Source organism: Oryx dammah, unplaced genomic scaffold, assembly GCF_014754425.2.
Source record: "Oryx dammah isolate SB20612 unplaced genomic scaffold, SCBI_Odam_1.1 HiC_scaffold_4, whole genome shotgun sequence".
Classification (NCBI taxonomy): Eukaryota; Metazoa; Chordata; class Mammalia; order Artiodactyla; family Bovidae; genus Oryx; species Oryx dammah.
Window position 1 is genome coordinate 46834746 of NW_024070188.1, and position 19997 is coordinate 46854742.

The following is a 19997-nucleotide window of genomic DNA, read 5'->3' on the forward strand; positions in this document are numbered from 1 at the left end:
CCGCCTCATGCTGGAAGATCGCCGCATGCTTATTCTGCCACCTTGTGTGAAGCACACATATTACAAGACAAAGCATCTTCAGACACTTGTTCTATTAGCCCTTATGATGCTGGCTTTCTTCCTTGAAAAAAAAAAATGAACGGTCCTATTTCAAGGGTTACCACCACCAAATCATTTGTGCAACTGAAGAGCAGTGATTTGACTCCCAAGATATCCTTATCTTGGGAGTATTAACTGGTGAAGCTAGGGTAGAGAGGCTGGCCCACATGAAAATACAAAAGGATAGGTTTATAAAGATGTAGGAATGGAGGACTTTTCTGGTGGCTAAGACTCTGAACTCCCAATGCAGTGGATCCAGGTTCGAACCCTGGTCAGGGAACAAGATCCCACATGCCACAGTTAAAGATCCTGCATGCTGCAAGGAAGATCAAAAATCCTTCATGCCGCAACTGTGACTTGGCACTGCCAAATAAATTAATTGGAAAAAAAAAGATATGGACATGCTGTTTCTGGGCTCAGCTGACTCTTGGTCCTAGGAACCCCCTGGTGGAAATAAGGTGGAGCACAGGGGACGGTGATGCTTATTTGGAGTCCCCAGGAGAGTCATGAGTGGGTAACCATCCCACTTACCACATCCACCATCACGCAGGCATTGAGGCCAGCTCCCACACGGCAACTTCACGGTACCTGCATCTATGCTTAGTAACAGCAGCAGGGATTTGGAACCAGATATTCCAAATGATGTCCTGACCCCTCTGACTCAACATGGGAGGATCTACCTGCCAAAACTGAGCCGCAGTTGGAATTGAGAGACATTATGAGCTGTGGAGCCTGCCTAACAGGGACAAGGTTACATCTTCCAGACCATGCATCCTGGACAAACCTTGACTGAGAGTAGGCCAACGATCTTCAGGCTGGACGTGAAAACTTGTCATTCTCGTCTGTTTGGGCAAAGCAGCTGAATCATATAGACTCTGATTCCAAAGCGAGTGTCATATTTGATTCCTGGCACTACTGAAATGCTAACCCTATTTTAAATGCAGCCACACAGGAGTAACATTGTTTATATCTTAAATGCATGCGTGCTGAGTCAGTTCAGTCATGTCCGACTCTTTGTGACCCTCCAGACTGTAGCCCTCCAGGGTCCTCTGTCAATGTCCAGAATACTGGAGTGGGTTGCCATGCCCTCCTCCAGGGGAATCTTCCTGACCTAGAAATCAAACCTGCATCTCTTATGTCTTCTGCACTGGCAGGCGGCTTCCTTACCACTAGTACCACCTGGGAAGCCTGTCTCAATACTTGGAAAATATTATCACTTTGAATAATATTGTTCCCCCTTCCAAGTGATTTATTTTCTGATAAAATTACTCTTTTGATTCTCACAACCATCTCTGAAATCCCATAAGTTGTCAAAAATGGTTTGCAATGACTTAATTAGAAGTATTGTAAACATGCGCAGAAAGAATTTCTCCAGAGGAACTGTGCACCCAGGGGAGACAGCTCTGGCACCTGTCAGTCCTGGGTCTGAATCCCACCTCTGACTCTTCAACAGACTTCACTGATTTCAGTGTAAAAAAAGACATAATAAATAGCTATGTTGACAAAGTTTCCTGGGATATCGGCAGTACTATATTAGAGCTCATGGAAGAAGCACACCGCTCAGTCACGTCCAACTCTTTGCGACCCCATGGACTGTAGCCCCCCAGGCTCCTCTGTCCATGGAATTCTTCAGGCAAGAGTACTGGAATGGGTTTCCATTCCCTTTTCCAGGGTATCTTGCCAACCCAGGGATCAAACCTGGGTTTCCTGCATTGCAGGCAGGTTCTTTACTGACTGAGCCACACACATAGTAGGTGGCTGCTCCTAATTCTATAAATAGCACCCAAGTATGGTCAAAAGCAATGGCACCCTACTCCAGTACTCTTGCCTGGAAAATCCCATGGACAGAGGAGCCTGGTAGGCTGCAGTCCATGTGGTCGCTAAGAGTCGGACATGACTGAGCGACTTCACTTTCACTTTTCACTTTTATGCATTGGAGAAGGAAATGACAACCCACTCCAGTGTTCCTGCCTGCAGAATCCCAGGGACGGGGGAGCCTGGTGGGCTGCCGTCTATGGGGTCACACAGAGTCAGACACGACTAAAGTGACTTAGCAGCAGCAGTGGTCAAAAGAGAATTGCAGGAAGAGAGAGGGAGACGTGAAATATATTATGCCTGACAATTAACGATGCTGATATGCTTAAATCTTATACATTGATATTACTGAGAAAATAAAGGGTGTTTTCCTTCTAATCTTGTTATCATTTATTGACAAGGATTTAACAGGGATGGTATGCTGTATTATGTTGTGTTATATAGTACAATGAAGTTCATCAATGGAATGCCTACTCGAAGTTTACCTGTGACATCACTGAAAGCACTATGGTAATTTACTGGATATTTACATGATCATATTGCCAGAGCTGTCTGCAGCAGAAGACCTCAAGTTGCTTTATGTGAGGAAAAGATGAGGCTGCTGCCCAACCTGATAAATTCTATCCTTCAGAGTAATCCTACCAAACACAGGAGCAAAAGGCGGTAGAAAGAGATTTTATTAAGAGAAAGCAGCAATGAGCCATCAACCTTATTTTCACAGGATCACATTCTGCCTCTACCCTTAGGACTGGGTCACTCAAGCTCTCAAACCAGGACCCACTTCAACTGGGGGAGAAAGGGACCTTTTCTGACTCTCCTAAGGTACTGACAGAACTTCTGGGTTATACAACAGTCGTTAATCCTCACCCCCAAGTAAAAATGCCCTTCTCCAGGTTTTTTTTTAATTGGAGAATAATTGCTTTACAATATTGTGTTGGTTTCTCCCATACAACAGCATGAATCAGCCACAAGTATACAGAGAATCTGCCATTCTTCTCTGAGCAGGAAATCTAGGGGTGAGGTAGGAGTTGTCTACTCCCTCTGCCCTTTGGGACCTTCTCCCTCAAGGACAAGAACCAAGACGTGTTCTCTGTAGCCCAACCTCAGTACATGCACGGTAAGGGACTACTCACATTATTGCTTGAATGATCGAATGAGCAAACTCTTAAGTTAGACACAAAGATTTCCAATCATTATCAAGGGTTAAACTTTTCTGTTCAGGAGAGTATTATTTTGCTTAATCTTCCAGAATGACATCTAGCAATCTTTTCAAACAGTTTCTGCCACCTGCTTCTATATTTATCATCCATCTCTTTTCTGTCAGAAATCTTTGTGTTATATTTAACTGAGATCCTAAAAGAAATTTAACATCTCCTGATCAGCATCTTTTAATTAGCATATTGAGCTTCCCTGAATATAAGAGTAAATTTCAGTATTCATCAAAGCTACTAATACTGACAGTTGAAAAACACTAGAACATTAAAACAATTGATGCAAACAGAAATAAATTTCTAGAGAATCCTTACAAGATAGGAAAACAATAAATAATGACCAGGAAAAACTATTCCCATTTGTTTCAGAAATGTCTGTATCTTCATGCAAAATAATTTTTTAGAAAGCCATGATGTTTCAATAATACACATCTACTAATTTGGTAAAGCATACAATGACATGTGAACGGCTTAGAACACTGCCTAACATACAGCAAGTAAGAGAATATGTTATCATTTACAAAAGGTTTTTCTAACTCACAAATATTTATAGAGATGATGAGACTTTTAAAATAGCATTAGCAGGATTAAGAGCTAGATTCATTTAAAAATTGAAGAATCATATTTTTTTTGCCTTAAAAAGTGTAATTTAATTGGTGTTTCTGTTACCACAAGCAGACAACTAACCTGAGCTCCATCCCTATGGAAAAGTGAAACCAGAAAAAAAAAAAAAAGGTTTATATTTTAAGGATTTGTACAAAACAAAGAAAAGAACATCATCAATATAAAGATAAATGAACACTAAAACAGGCTCCCTACGATGATTGGAAGATCTGTTTCTAAGGATGCTTAATGAGGGTCTCAGTGAGATAAACTGAAAGTCTCTCCTCTTGAGGACATAGAATTGATTACTATGGAGAACCCTTCCTAACTCTCTTGAAGTTTAAGAAATGTTGTGATTGGCATGTAATGAAGCAAAAAGACCCCCAAAAGAATCTTAATTCTCTACAAGAGAGAAAAAATTATATAATCTGAGCATTAAAAAAATAAATCACATCCAGAGGCAATAGAGATTCAAAAGAATTCCACAAACACCTGGATAGCCCTAAATGTACTTGTTCTGTCTGGCTTCTAGGAAGCCATCTTTACTGTACCATTTCTGCCTTCCTTTTGTCTATCTCACTATTGTAAGCAAGAAAACAGATCAAAGTATAGAAAAGTTCTTTTCAGGTGCTCGACAGAGCAAGAGTCTGTGTATTTCAAATGATGCCTGTCACAGGAATAAAGCATGCCAAAACACTGGCTATACATGATCGTGCCTCCAAGCCTGAGAATAATAACCCCCAGATTAAGACTAAGCCAGCCAGAAAGCCAAGAAGATGGATTCTGAGCAGCTCTTGTTATTGGAAAAGAATAGACATTTTTTTTCAGATTTACAATCAAGACCAGTGGTTTGAGACCATTCAGGACTTGTCAAGCTGAACAATATCCCTTCATGTTATATTGGAACAAAGGTTCTGTGTGTTGTTTACGCAGTTCTAGAATGGTGCTTTCAAAGTGCAGACTGGGAACAACAGGATCAAAATTGCTTGGGAATTTGTTAGAAATACAGATTCTTGGGACTAACCCTAATCTGCCAGTCCAGAAATTCTGGAAATGGAGGCTAACAGTCACTGTTTTAACAAGTCTTCTCGGTGATCTTAATGGCAGCTAAAGTTTGAGAGGTGGTTAAGACAGTAAAGAATTTGCCTGCAATGCAGTACACCTGGGTTTGATCCCTGGGTTGGGAAGATTCCCTGGAGAAGGGAATGGCAATCCACTCCAGCATTCTTGCCTGGAGAATTCCACAGAGGGAGGAACCTTCTAGGGTAATGGCACTGAAGTGTTTCTGGAATCATGTTAGTCCTCATCCTGAGCCAGAAGAATCATAGGATGAAAATTTACTCATCCGAACTTATTATAATAGAACATTCATTCAGAAATTAGATGTCATGAGGAACGAAAGGAAGCAATTGAAATGGTTGAAAGGCTGAATTGGATAATGGTTCTCTGTGACTGAATTATAGTTCCAAAAAAGACACAAAGAATTGTGACATAATTTGCAATTAATATGTGATGCTTTTCTTATGAATTACGAGCTTCCACATGTTACAGCTGATGTATAACTAGGTGACATCATTGTGAAATAAACCCTGAGATTAAACAAATGACCTGCTGAAAACTGAAACTGTTTCTGGAACAGAAAAGACACTATGGTCTAAATCTGAGCTGTGTGCTCATATTAGTTCCACAATGGATGCAGAAGTTCACTAGCTGAATAAGAAACTGAATATATGTTGTGTCAAATATTGCCATTGAGTCTGGGTGATATTCTGATCACTGCCCCATTCATAAAAAGCTGTCTGTTTGTTAAATCAAATACTGACACTAAAAACAAAAGATATGTTATGGAAACATACAGAGGAAAATAGAACATACTCTCTGACCACAACATACTAAAAACTAAATAATAATATGCTTAAATGAAAACTTCATTCACCAGGGGAAAAAATAGAACCATCTTCTGGAAAACAATTGGGTCAAGGAGGAAAGCAATCTGTATAAATAAATGCAATTTTCTATATGTTTATTACTATAGAATTAAAAGGCTATATTGGGCAAGGTCTGAAGTAAAATATATACACTATAAGATATACATAAAATTTACTTGGGGTCATTGCTAGGAAACAATTTTTTGAAATAAACTATTTCCTTCAGAGTAACTGAATCTGAAGAACAATGAAAAGACAGAAGAGACGTTCTTTGTGTACTTTGATGTCTTGGTCAGAAAAAACAAACAGCTTGTAAACATAAATCTCAAAAACAGTACGTGAGGATGACTCTCTGAACCGTACGAGCTGATTCACCAGGTGTGACTGCTCATAGTCGCACTCTGTGCAAAGTGATCCAGGACAGAAGAGCTGTTTCCAGTGTTTATTCTGAGTTGCTTCAGCCTTCCCAATCCAGACTCCAAACTTGGGGCCACTTGTTCTGAACTGCAACTTGCTTTGATTCTTTTCATAGATTTGAGACCGAACCTACAGAATACTGTGCCCAGAATCACAGACCAGTCCGTGTCTCCTCACCTTTAATCTCCCGGCTGCAGCACCAAGGTCTTTCCCAGGATTGTCTATCATGCTTTCAACCCTCTGTCAGCGGTGGGATACTCTGATGATCTGAACATGCTGGACGCAGAAGCCATTCAGACTGACTTGATTGTGGGCACCAATACAGAGAGGTTTTGCCTGTAGCTGCAGCTAAGGCTCGGGGGGACATGCTGTTGCTGCTGCTGCTATGTCGCTTCAGTCGTGTACGACTCTGTGCAACCCCATAGACAGCAGCCACCAGGCTTCCCTGTCCCTGGGACTCTCCAGGCAAGAACACTGGAAGGACATGATCTGGAGGCAATTCCAGTGAGGAGCAGAGTAAGACAGGTGTGTTCTGACTCCTCTGAGGAGAGAAAACTTTTTCCCTCAGTCCTCTGACTGTACCTACAAGCTAACAGATATTGAAGTCTATAGTGACACGGAGTTATAACCTTTTTAAAAATCTTAAATCGAGTATAGAGGGAGACGTTTTTCTCTAACTTACTTACAGAGGTATTTGTGTGGCAGGAACAAGCAGGCAGAATTTCAAAAGAAGAGTAGTTTAACCTAGCAGTTCAGACTGCAGTCTCTAGAGCCAGCCAGACCTACTGGGTTCAAGTCCTGGTTCTCACTAGCCTCTCTGTGCCTCAGTTTCCCCATCTGTGAAGGGGGTGACTCGTATCTATTGCACAAGATTCTTTTGAGATTAATTGGACTAATATTCACAAAATGCTTAAAATGATGCTTGTCATGCAGGTGCTAAGGCATATCAGTCATGTCCGACTCTTTACAACCCCATCGACTATAGACTGCCATGATTCTTTGTCCGTGGGATTCTCCAGGCAAGAATACTGGAATGGGTTGCCATTCCTTCCTGCAGAGGATCATCCCTACCCAGGGATCAAACTAGTGTCTCTTAGCTATACTGCCTTGACAGGCAGGTTCTTTACACTAGCACCAACTGGGAAGCCCAAAATGATGCTTGTGTGCTGTGCTTAGTCAGTCAATTTTGTTCGCCTGTTTTCAACCCATGGGCTGTAACCTGCCAGGCTCCTCTTTCTATGGAATTCCCCAGGCAAGAATACTGGAGTGGGTTGTCATTCCCTTCTCCAAGGGATCTACCCAACTCAGGAATCAAACCCAGGTCTTCTGCATCGCAGGCAGATTCTTTACTATCTGCGCCACTAGGGAAGCCCCCCAAAATGATGCTTGGTTTAGTCACTAAGTCATGTCCGACTCTTGTGACCCCATGGACAGTAGCCCGCCAGGTTTCTCTGTCCTTAGGATTTTCCAAGCAGGAATACTGGAGTGTGAATGATGTTGGTACATAGTAATTTGGGCTTCCCAGGTGGTATTAGTGGTAAACAACCTGACTGCCAGTCAGGAGACTTAGGTTCAATCCCTGGGTCAGGAAGATCCCCTTCATTTCAATTGCGACGTCTCATAGGCTAAGACGACCGCTCAGAAGCAAGGTTTACTAAAGTCACTGTGCCTCATGCACAAGTTTGATCTCTTAAATGCTCAGTGAGGAGAGACATGCTCCTGCCTTCAGAGTGTTTGCTTAAAACCACCTTTATTGACTATGCCAAAGCCTTTGCTGTGTGGATCACAATAAACTGTGGAAAATTCTGAAAGAGATGGGAATACCAGACCACCTGACCTGCCTCTTGAGAAACCTGTATGCATGTCAGGAAACAACAGTTCGAACTGGACATGGAACAACAGTTCAGTTCAGTTCAGTCACTCAGTCGTGTCCGACTCTTTGCGACCCCATGAACTGCAGCACTCCAGGCCTCCCTGTCCATCACCATCTCCCGGAGTTCACTCAGACTCACATCTACCGAGTCAGTGATGCCATCCAGCCATCTCATCCTCTGTCATCCCCTTTTCCTCCTGCCCACAATCCCTCCCAGCAGCAGAGTCTTTTCCAATGAGTCAACTCTTCACATGAGGTGGCCAAGTACTGGAGTTTCAGCTTTAGCATCATTCCTTCCAAAGAAATCCCAGGGTTGATCTCCTTCAGAATGGACTGGTTGGATCTCCTTGCAGTCCAAGGGACTCTCAAAAGTCTTCTCCAACACTACAGTTCAAAAGCATCAATTCTTCAGCACTCAGCCTTCTTCACAGTCCAACTCTCACATCCAACATGACCACTGGAAAAACCATAGCCTTGACTAGATGGACCTTAGTCGGCAAAGTAATGTCTCTGCTTTTCAATATGCTATCTAGGTTGGTCATAACTTTTCTTCCAAAGAGTAAGCGTCTTTTAATTTCATGGCTGCAATCACCATCTGCAGTGATTTTGGAGCCCCAAAAAATAAAGTCTGACACTGTTTCCACTGTTTCCCCATCTATTTCCCATGAAGTGATGGAACCAGATGCCATGATCTTTGTTTTCTGAATGTTGAGCTTTAAGACAACTTTTTCACTCTCCTCTTTCACTTTCATCAAGAGGCTTTTTAGTTGCTCTTCACTTTCTGCCATAAGGGTGGTGTCATCTGCATATCTGAGGTTATTGATATTTCTCCCGGCAATCTTGATTCCAGCTTGTGTTTCTTCCAGTCCAGCGTTTCTCATGATGTACTCTGCATAGAAGTTAAATAAGCAGGATGACAATATACAGCCTTGACCTACTCCTTTTCCTATTTGGAACCAGTCTGTTGTTCCATGTCCAGTTCTAACTGTTACTTCCTGACCTGCGTACAGATTTCTCAAGAGGCAGGTTAGCTAGTCTGGTATTCCCATCTCTTTCAGAATTTTCCACAGTTCATTGTGATCCACACAGTCAAAGGCTTTGCATAGTCAATAAAGCAGAAATAAATGTTTTTCTGGAACTCTCTTGCTTTTTCCATGATCCAGCGGATGTTGGCAATTTGATCTCTGGTTCCTCTGCCTTTTCTAAAACCAGCTTGAACATCAGGAAGTTCACGGCTCATGTATTGCTGAAGCCTGGCTTGGAGAATTTTGAGCATTACTTAACTAGCATGTGAGATGAGTGCAATTGTGCGGTAGTTTGAGCATTCATTGGCATTGCCTTTCTTTGGAATTGGAATGAAAACTGACCTTTTCCAGTCCTGTGGCCACTGCTGAGTTTTCAAAATTTGCTGGCATATTGAGTGCAGCACTTTCACAGCATCATCTTTCAGGATTTGAAACAGCTCCACTGGAATTCCATCACCTCCACTAGCTTTATTTGTAGTGATGCTTTCTAAGGCCCACTTGACTTCACATTCCAAGGTGTCTGGCTCTAGATTAGTGATCACATCATCATGATTATCTGGGTCGTGAAGATCTTTTTTGTACGGTTCTTCCATGTATTCTTGCCACCTCTTCTTAATATCTTCTGCTTCTGTTAGGTCCAGACCATTTCTGTCCTTTATCGAGCCCATCTTTGCATGAAATGTTCCCTTAGTATCTCTAATCTTCTTGAAGAGATCTCTAGTCTTTCCCATTCTGTTGTTTTCCTCTATTTCTTTGCATTGATCGCTGAAGAAGGCTTTCTTATCTCTTCTTGCTATTCTTTGGAACTCTGCATTCAGATGCTTATATCTTTCCTTTTCTCCTTTGCTTTGGAACAACAGACTGGTTCCAAATAGGAAAAGGAGTAGGTCAAGGCTGTATATTGTCACCCTGCTTATTTAAATTATATGCAGAGTACATCATGAGAAACGCTGGACTGGAAGAAACACAAGCTGGAATCAAGATTGCCGGGAGAAATATCAATAACCTCAGATATGCAGATGACACCACCTTTATGGCAGAAAGTGAAGAGAAACTAAAAAGCTTCTTGATGAAAGTGAAAGAGGAGAGTGAAAAAGTTGTCTTAAAGCTCAACATTCAGAAAACAAAGATCGTGGCATCTGGTTCCATCACTTCATGGGAAATAGATGGGGAAACAGTGGAAACAGTGTCAGACTTTATCTTTTTGGGCTCCAAAATCACTGCAGATGGTGATTGCAGCCATGAAATTAAAAGACGCTTACTCTTTGGAAGAAAAGTTATGACCAACCTAGATAGCATATTGAAAAGCAGAGACATTACTTTGCCAACAAAGGTCCATTTAGTCAAGGCTATGGTTTTTCCAGTGGTCATGTATGGATGTGAGAGTTGGACTGAAGAAAGCTGACCGCCGAAGAATTGATGCTTTTGAACTGTGGTGTTAGAGAAGACTCTTGAGAGTCCCTTGGACTGCAAGGAGATCCAACCAGTCCATTCTGAAGATCAGCCCTGGGATTTCTTTGGAAGGAATGATGCTAAAGCTGAAAGAACGCATGACAAAGCCACAAATCTCAGGCCCATTTAGAGCATTTTTCATGAGATCTTCAATAGGCCAGCTAGTAGTACAATTAAAGCTTATTTAGCTATAACAAAATGGTAATAAAACATATTAAGCTTTATGGATCTACTCATAGGCAAATTTATAGTCAAGGGTTCTTATTATTTACAAAGTTAAAGAGAAAGGGAAAATATAATCAAGCTATCAATTTAGGGAAAAAAAAAAAAAACAAGGAGCTTCAGAAAACAGAAAGACATAATCCTTTTTTTTAATAGATAAAAATGCCTTTATTTCTAAAATGTGGCTTATCTACACCCATGGTGTGCTAAGCTTGTTTTCGAATCATCTTGCAGCTCCAAGTAAAACCAGGCCAGTGGAGGAACAGTCGTGGCTATTGGTTCCCAGCACCAAGGTGTCACTACTTCAGCAATTCAATCCACACAGTTATTCTCCAGATGTTTTTTTGTGAGGCATGGAGAGTTGTTTTGGATTCCTCTGTATGACCTAGAGGTCCAACCTTGAGGAAGATCGGTAGCCCACATCCTCTGCTTTGATAGGCTTAATGATGGCCTGGCTTGGTAACAACCTTGGGCATGGTCAGCTTTTGGAAGGCCCTCTGGGTGTTCCATGTAGATCCTATGGGAGTCTGGATGGTCCTTTCAAATTGTTGATGGTGTGTGAATGGATGCGGAAGCACCTGCACCTGATGAGCTGCTGCATAGCTGTTCCACTTCTCATTGATAACCACGTTTGGCAAATTCTTGTCTTTCCTTGGAGGATCCTCAGGGGCTTTAATGAGAAACTGGTATCTCTTCTTGGCACTGGGCTTCAGGCCCATACCACCCCACTCGCCCCAGCCAGGCAGAGTCAGGTCCAGGTCGTTTGGCTTACTCACCTCCACAGCTTCCCTCTTCTCTTTCAAGAAGTCTCTGATGACATCATCCCCAGCAAAAGCTTCCTTTATTATCTGCCTTTGATCTCTCTCATCTTCATCTTTCAACTCCTGTACAGTCGTGGGAAATGCCAAGGACTTCACGGAAGGCAATTTTATGGTTAGGAAATTCTGGAGATCAATCATTTGCTCCTTCCTTTTCTTCTCCTTGGGGCACCAATATGATTACTTAGATTCTTCTCCAACTGCAGCCCTTCCACTGCAGTTCTGGGAAGCTCCTTGTTTTCAACACACCCTTCTCTGCCCAGCTCCTCCAGCTCGTCCAGAGTCCGAGCTCTCTTTGGCCTCTGCAGCAACATGGGCTCCTCTTCCTCCCTGGCAGGTTCCTCTTTCTGGGCTGTCTTCACTGAACTCAGTTCTTGTTTCCCTGACTGATGGTTCTCCGTGATGAGTTTCTGAGACAGTGCCCTCAATTCGGACAGCACCTCCTGGCTGCTAGGATCCTTTGTTACAGTCTGTGCACTGGCTCCGCCATGTGGTTGACCTCAGACTTCTGTCTAAGTGATGTCTTTCCTCAAATTCTTCAAGAGAGTTTCTTCCTCCACCACTGCTCTTTCTTCCTCACTTTCAGAAGTCTCCTGGGCTCCAGGCTCAGCAGGATCCTCCAGATCTTTCTGGACTTCAGCCTCTTTGGCATCAGTGAAGTGATTCCAGAACATCCAGGGGTTCAGTCCATTTGCCTTTATCTGCACCCCATTCACCATGTCAGGGACAAGAGGTTCTTCCTCTTCCTCCTGGCCTTCCTCCTCTTCCTCACTCTCAGAGGCCACCCGGACCTTCTGTGTCAGCTCTTTGTTCCTGGCCAGCTGTTCCTGCATAGCCTGGTGAGCCTCCAGGTCATATTTGGCCATAATCGCCTTTGCTTTTGCCCATTTCCCACTGCTCTGGTGCTTAAGGCTCATTTGCTCCATCATTCTGGCCTTGTCAAGGTTTTCTAGTTCTTCTAGTGCCGCAGCAGGATTGACCTTCTGTAGGGAGCCAGCGTGAGGAACTCTGCCCAGGGCAAAGGTCATGAGGAAGGAGGCTTTGGCATATGCAAAGGCAAGATCGAGCCTCAGGAGACCCCCTGTTCCCGAGCATCTACCCCCAAAACCAGAGTGCCTACTTTACTGTTTTATGCTCTCACCTATACCTCTGACTTTACAGGGGGCTATTCCCCCACCATCTCTCTCAGAGAAGGAGTTAACTTGCAGCTCCAGTTAATAAAAATTCCTGGGCGTGATGAGTGTTTCAACTTACAAACTCTTCTGAAGGTTCTCTAGCCTGCCTGAGCAGGTTTGTCCAGCCACATGTGATTGTTTACAGCCTCCCAACCATGAGAGGCATGAGATGCTTTAAAACTTTCTAAATACAGACTCTTTCGAGAAGTTACAAAATTATTAGTATAGTGGGTTGATTAGAAATTATATTGGTGAAGGGTTTTTCATTTGTTGAGCCAATGCTGCTGCTGCTAAGTCGCTTCAGTCATGTCCGACTCTGTGCAACCCCATAGACGGCAGCCCACCAGGCTCCCCTGTCCCTGGGATTCCCCAGGCAAGTTCACCAGAGTGGGTTGCCATTTCCTGCTCCAATGTGTGAAAGTGAAAAGTGAAAGTGAAGTCGCTCAGTCATGTCCGACTCTTCACAACCCCATGGACTGCAGCCTACCAGGCTCCTCAGTCCATGGGATTTTCCAGGCAAGAGTACTGGAGTGGGGTGCCATTGCTGCTAAATCTCCATATTCCCTGCCCTTATAATGAATATAACTAGCATACAGGAGAAATAAGTATTAACCTTTAAGATTAATCATGTTAAACCTTAGGCTAAGTAAATTCCCTTTCTTGATTGTAACCCACTACACCCTCACCCTATAGGAATGCAACTTTATTTGGAGGGTGGTGCTTGGTTTAAGAAAAAATCACCCCTGGAAAAAATAAGTTTTCTGGTTGACTGACCGTTATCAGAAAGGGCCATAAAATGTCAGCAGGCCTCATGGCCAGAAGATGATGTAAAACCCATAAGACCTTTGTATACATTTATATGAAGCACCTGATTTTGACAAGGGTCAGGTCTGCTGACCCCCACGTGACTCTGTATTCATCCCTATGAATAACAAAAAGTATATAAGCAAACCTGAAAAATAAATAAATCGGATCAGTCCCTGGAAAGACTGATTCCCCAGTGTCGTTCTTTTTCCCTTCCAGCTGAATTCCCATCTGGAACGTGGGTACTCACCAAGCCTGCTAATTTTGCCTGGGCTTCTAAGATCAGACTGGGGAGGCCTCAGTGCCTCCTCTCCTTCAGGAGAATGGAAAGACGCCTGTGGCCTACATAGGTGGTGCAAATTCCTTGTCTTGGAGTTTTATTGGTATCCCAAGTAAACCAAGTTATTCAGCCTCTTTTTCTCCACTAATTTTCCTACTACACTATTCTTTTCTAATCTCTCTTTATATCTGTAATTAAATAAGATTTTTCCTAGGACGCCAATTCCATCTCCCCTTCGAATTACCCTGGATCCACCAGGGCTGAACCCTGGCAACCTTCTGCAGCTTCTCAAAATCTTTTAAGGCTTGCTTGGCCTTTCCTTTCCTCAGAATTCTGTGATACTTTTTGCTTTTGATTCTCTTCTCTCTTCGAGCCCTGGCCTCACAGTAGGATTGCAGGGCCCGGGCCCTTTGAAGCTCTGCTTGGCGCATCTTTACCTCCTCCAGGCTCATAGTTTTGAGAGAAGCCTTTACCATGGAAGTCAGTAAAGGGTCTGTCATGGGCTCCCTGTTCTTAAGGAGATTAAAAATCTCCTGCTCCAGAGGAGTTCCTGCCTTCCAGCCACTGACCACATGTTCGATGGGAGCAAATGCTGATTGGGGCTTGCTCAGGGAAAAAACCAGCTGCTCTGCTTGCCGGTTCTTCAGAATGACAGGATCCCATTTGGAGAGGATTTGGGAGCTTTTATTGAATGCCACTTCTCTGTGGATCCACTCAATCTCTTCTCTGTGAAGTGGTAACTCTACAGTCTTCTTTGATTTCACTCGATTCAGCTGCTTTTTCACAGTAGCCAATGAGGATGAAGTTTTAACAGGCTCAAGCAGATCTGAAAGGACCATCTTTTCTCCTGATCCTTCAGAACTTACACTGAACTCTGACACCTTCAGACTAGCCTCAGACCTCTCAGCCAATTTCTGCCTATCCTTTCCATTAAGTGAATTGATTGATTCCAGAAGCTTCTGATGCTTTCTTTTTCCATCTTTGTCCCCTTCATCTTCACTGGTGCTCAAGGGGTAGTCTATTGGCAAATCCTCTAGTTCTTCTGTTGGTTCAAAGCCAGAAGTTTCCTCTCCACAGCCTGGTTCATGCTCATCTCAGCAGCCTGTCTCTCACATGGACCAGGAGCAGAAGTCAAAAGACATAATCCTAATAAAATCAGAAATTAAAAAAAGAAACATAGTAGAGTTAATAAATTCAAGCTTAGTTCTAAAAAAAATGAAAGGTAGAAATGGCACAATTAGAGAAAATAAATATTAAAAAGTGACAGAAAATATTTGAAAATTATAAAGTACACCATGGGTAATTATAAGCAAATAAATTAAGCAATCTCAGCAAAACAGACAATTATCTGGAAGAAAAACATAAATTACCAAAACTGACTTAACAATAGAAGGAGATCCTGACAAGAGCAATGCTGGTGAAATTATCAATAGAGTTATTAAAGAACATCCCCATAAAAGGCTTCAGCCCATTAACCAGGGAATTATTTCAAACATTCAAGGAGCAAAGAATTCCCACGCTGAACATAAACAGTTACTGTATTGAGGAAAAGAAAAATACTCACTTTATTCAATGGAATGAATATAGATCCCTGATACCAAAATCTAATAAAGTTAACATGAAAATTAAAATCATAGACCAATTTTACCTATGAATATAGAAATAAAAATACTAAGTATAGTAAAATATTAGCAAAGACAATCCAAGGGGTATTAAAAAATATCTACAAATTCCAAGTAGTTATTATCCTAGGATTTTAGAGGGTTCAGTATCAAGGAACTTTTTATTTTATCACATTAGTAGGCTAAATAACAAAAACTAATTTGTTCAACAGGTATTTAAAAGACACATGATATTCATTCCTATTAATGATACTTTTAAAAAGGGATAAATGGCTACTTCATTGACATTATTAACAAAATCTTTTCCAAATTAATCCCAACATTATATTTCATATATATATTTTATATTATAATATCTTTTCCCAAATGGAAATCCCTCAGAAATATTGTTATCTAAAATGAAAACACATGCAGTTCTAAAAGAAAGAGGGGGAAAAGTTGGGGTAAGTATGAGGATTCTTTGTCCAAATAAATTGAACAATATTTAAATCTATTTCTAACTATAGCATGTCTTGGAAACATTTGTATGGTAATGTGAATTGCAAATCTCAATGAACTGCAAACATTTTTTGTACAAAGCACTAGTCTCCTCAGAATACAGTTTGACAGTTTGGGAAATGTTGTCCTTTTATATCCAAACCAAATAAGTAGGGTTATCTCTATCACTGCTTATATTGATTTAGAAATTCTGACCAGAATTCAAATTCTGATTTAAATTTCTGACCAAAAAAAGGATGATGAAGAGTTAGAAAGAGACAAATATTATATGATATCACATATGTGGAATCTGAAAAATAAGGCAAATGAATGTATATACAAAACAAACACACCTCATGGGCATAAAAAACAAGTTTATGATTACCAAAAGGAGTGGGGAGGGACAAATTAGGGGTATGGGATTAATAGATACAAACTACTATGTATAAAAAGAAAAACAACAAGAATATATTGTGTACACAGGGAATTATAGCCATTATCTTGAAATGACCTATAATGGAGTATAATCATGAAGAAATGGAATCACTATACTATACACCTGAAATTAACACAGTACTGTAAATTAACTATAATTCAGTGTAAAAAAAAAAAAAAGAATGACATATAAACCAAACAAAATAGAGTTATGACTATTAGAGGAACATAAAAATATAGATCATATGATATAATCATATCACAATATAATGATAATTATAATTATTTCAATACATGTACACTCTCAATGGAAATAAAACACACAAAACTTTATGCATGTTTTGGATGAGAAAAGTGGGCTATATGAAAAAATACAAAGGTTTATGAAAATATAAGATGTTTTAGTAAGTGAGCAGGCATGTGATATTCCCAAATGAAAATTTGAATATAACAATCAAACTCCCACTTGGATTTGCAGGGACTTAAAAAGATACTTTATTGTTCATCTGAAAAATAGAAAGTAAAACCAGGTTTTGTTACATTTTGATAGTGTTATTTCAATTAGTAAATTGGAAAACAATATGATAAAACAAGTCAAGAATCTTTAAATGGATCAATCCAGAAATTCTATTTTGAAGTTACAGCCAAAGAAAATAACACAAAACCTAGAAGTGTTATATTATGTGTGTAAATATGCTCCATATTTCATTATTTATAGTGACAAAAATTCAGGCAAGCCTAAGTGATAATAGCTACCATTTCCAGATCACATACTCACTGAATACATGGCAGAGTTTATAGATATGAAAACTGAGGTTCAGAGAGGAGAAATTACTTCTCTCTGATCACAGAGAAAAAAGTAATTGAGCATGCATTCAGGCCTAGTTTCTAGGGAAACACATGTTCTTTACACATCTCGTGCTGCTACTAAAACAGTTAAAAACAAGGGACTATTTAAATAAATATCTCTCATCTGTTTTTCCGGAGAAGGCAATGGCACCCCACTCCAGTACTCTTGCCTGGAAAATCCCATGGATGGAGGAGCCTGGTAGGCTGCAGTCCATGGGGTCACGAAGAGTCGGACACGACTGAGCGACTTCACTTTCACTTTTCACTTTCATGCATTGGAGAAGGAAATGGCAAACCACTCCAGTGAACTTGCTTGGAGAATCCCAGGGACAGCGGAGCCTGGTGGGCTGCCGTCTCTGGGGTCGCACAGAGTCGGACACGACTGAAGCGACTTAGCAGCAGCAGCAGCAGCATCTGTTTTTCAGTGTTAAGACCCTTCACAAATAAGATGTAAAGATTTTGTAGTAAAATGGTCAATGTTCATAATATTGTGAACTGAAAGGAGATAAAAGCATATATGTACACTGTAGCAACTGAAAGGAAAACCCAGATGCCCAGAAAAAAGGGCTGGAAGAAAACACCAAAATGCTAGCAGTTTTTCATTAGGGGGATGACTTTGTAGACATTTTTTTCCTCTTGTTTCCAATTTGTTGATAAGGTATTATAGCTATATTAATTTTATCATTTTAAAAGATAAGCTTATAAAACAAAAAAGAAGTAAAAATAATAGATAGGAGCAAACTCCAAAGGGCGTCCCTGATAGCTTAGTTGATAAAGAATCTGCTTGTGAAGCAGGAGACCCTAGTTTGATTCCTGGGTCGGGAAGATCCCCTAGAGAAGGGATAGGCTACCCACTCCAGTATTCTTGGGCTTCCCTTGTGGCTCAGCAGGTAAAGAATCTGCCACAATCCAGGAGACCTGGGTTCAATATCTGGGTTGGGAAGATCCTCTGGAGAAGGAAAAGGCTACCCATTCCAGTATTCTGGTCTGGAGAATTCCAAGGTCCCAGAGGGTTGGACACGACTGAGTGACTTTCACTTAAACTCCAAAAGAAAAGGAAAGTCCTCTGTCTAAAACAAAATTTGTTTCTTTCATAGCACTTTGTAGGTACTTTGCACATATTATGAACTAAACAAATGTGCTGTGATTAGACTGAAGCATATTCATGTACAACATTTAGCTTGTTGCAAGAAACTGAATGCTCACCAAACAGTGTTGGACAGGGAACAAAACAAAACAAAACAAAAACCTTATCTGATTGAAATTACAAGGAAGATAGGATAAATACAGTATCTATTTGAAATTTGGCTTCAGCATCATAGTATATTGATTTTATAATGTCCAGAGCAACTAAACAGCAAAAACACATATTATGCCACACAGTACACTGTCTGAAGTTACTTTGGTCATCACCTAAATTTCAGAGAAGAGGTAAGGGGCATAGAGACACTATCAAAGAAAATTGATTTTTTACAGCTAATAACCTGTGCTTGGTGGCAGAACACAGCATCAGAATCACCATTCTGTGTTCAGATAATTTCACCGGCCTTCCCTGCTGTTCGTCCAACACCCCCACAGTTCTCCATCTGCCGCCAGCCACCTCCTGTCCCAGACTTTCTGATGACCACACAAGTAGGTTTCAAAACGTGACCCAGTAATTTGTATGGCATCTTTGATCCTCAGCACTTTTTCTACTGCAATACAGAGATTAAAGCCTCAGGAAGGGAAAAATGGTGACATATCTTTCAGGGAAATTGAATTTTTCCTACCATAGGTGAAAACACTTAAGGGGCACTTTATTCCCAGTACAACATTTCCCCTACTTTAGGAAAGCAGTTTGGCCTGGAATGGAAGCAACATCCTCTGGACTCAACTCTCAGCCCTCCTCTCTAGCAAGGTTATTTATTACTACGTGAGCACTCTTCCCAGGTTTAGATGCAGTTAAGATGAGCACCATTAGAGAACAGGCTTAACATCTGGATTAAACCTACATAAAGTCCCCAAGCAGAGCCGCAGGCAGCTGAGACTCAGGCAGCTGCTAGCAGTACCCTTGAGTAAAAGGATTCCCAGGTACCCATCCCCTGGTATTCATTTCCTGGTACCTATCCCCTGGGACTCATCCCCTGGTACCCATCCCCTGGGACTCATTCCCTGGGACTCATGGGCTTCACAGGTGGTGCTGGTGGTAAAGAATCTGCCTGCCAATGCAGGAGACGTAAGTGATGCAGGTTTGATTTCTGGGTTGGGAAGATCCTCTGGAGAAGGAAATAGCAACTCACCCCAGTATCCTTGCCTGGGAGATTCCAAAGACAGAGGAGCCTGGGTGGGGTACAGTCCATGGGGTCACAAAGAGTCAAACACGACTGAGCATGTTGCATCCGCCTTCTTCCTCTCCTTCCTTCCTCTTCTGGTTCACACATCTTTCTCTCAACCCACTCCCTCTGCCCCTAGACCAAGACTCCCACTCCCTGAAGCTGACATCACTCAAGTATTGATCTGATTTAAGCAGCGCACCAAGCATGAGTTTGTGACAGACAGACTTAGTCCTCCCAGTGGTGTTGACACCCCAAATTTCCACCAACTCACTATTGACCCCGGGGGAAGTAGTCTTTAGAAGTCACCATCCTAAAGCATAGGAAATTCAGAGAATCACTGCCATTTAACCATATTCTCTGAGCATCAATTTCCATGAGGCCCACACCCAACTCATGAGCTTTGTGAGTGATTTTGCACCCTGGTTGACTTCTGGTAAAAATCTAGAACACCAGGATTATCTCAGTGCAAAATTGACACCAAAATCAGAATTCCTCTACTGTTCTGGGTCTCTTCCACTGTTTTAATTTCATTTTTTCATTGATGTTACCTTTGTTTCTAAATTAATTTTAAAAGTCA

General features: G+C 41.4%; 1 pseudogene; it reads right to left on the reverse strand.

Annotated features, from left to right (window-relative positions):
* Positions 1–10788: 10788 nt before the first annotated feature.
* LOC120862712 lies at positions 10789–14815 on the reverse strand (annotated as a pseudogene).
* Between the last annotated feature and the right edge of the window lie 5182 nt (positions 14816–19997).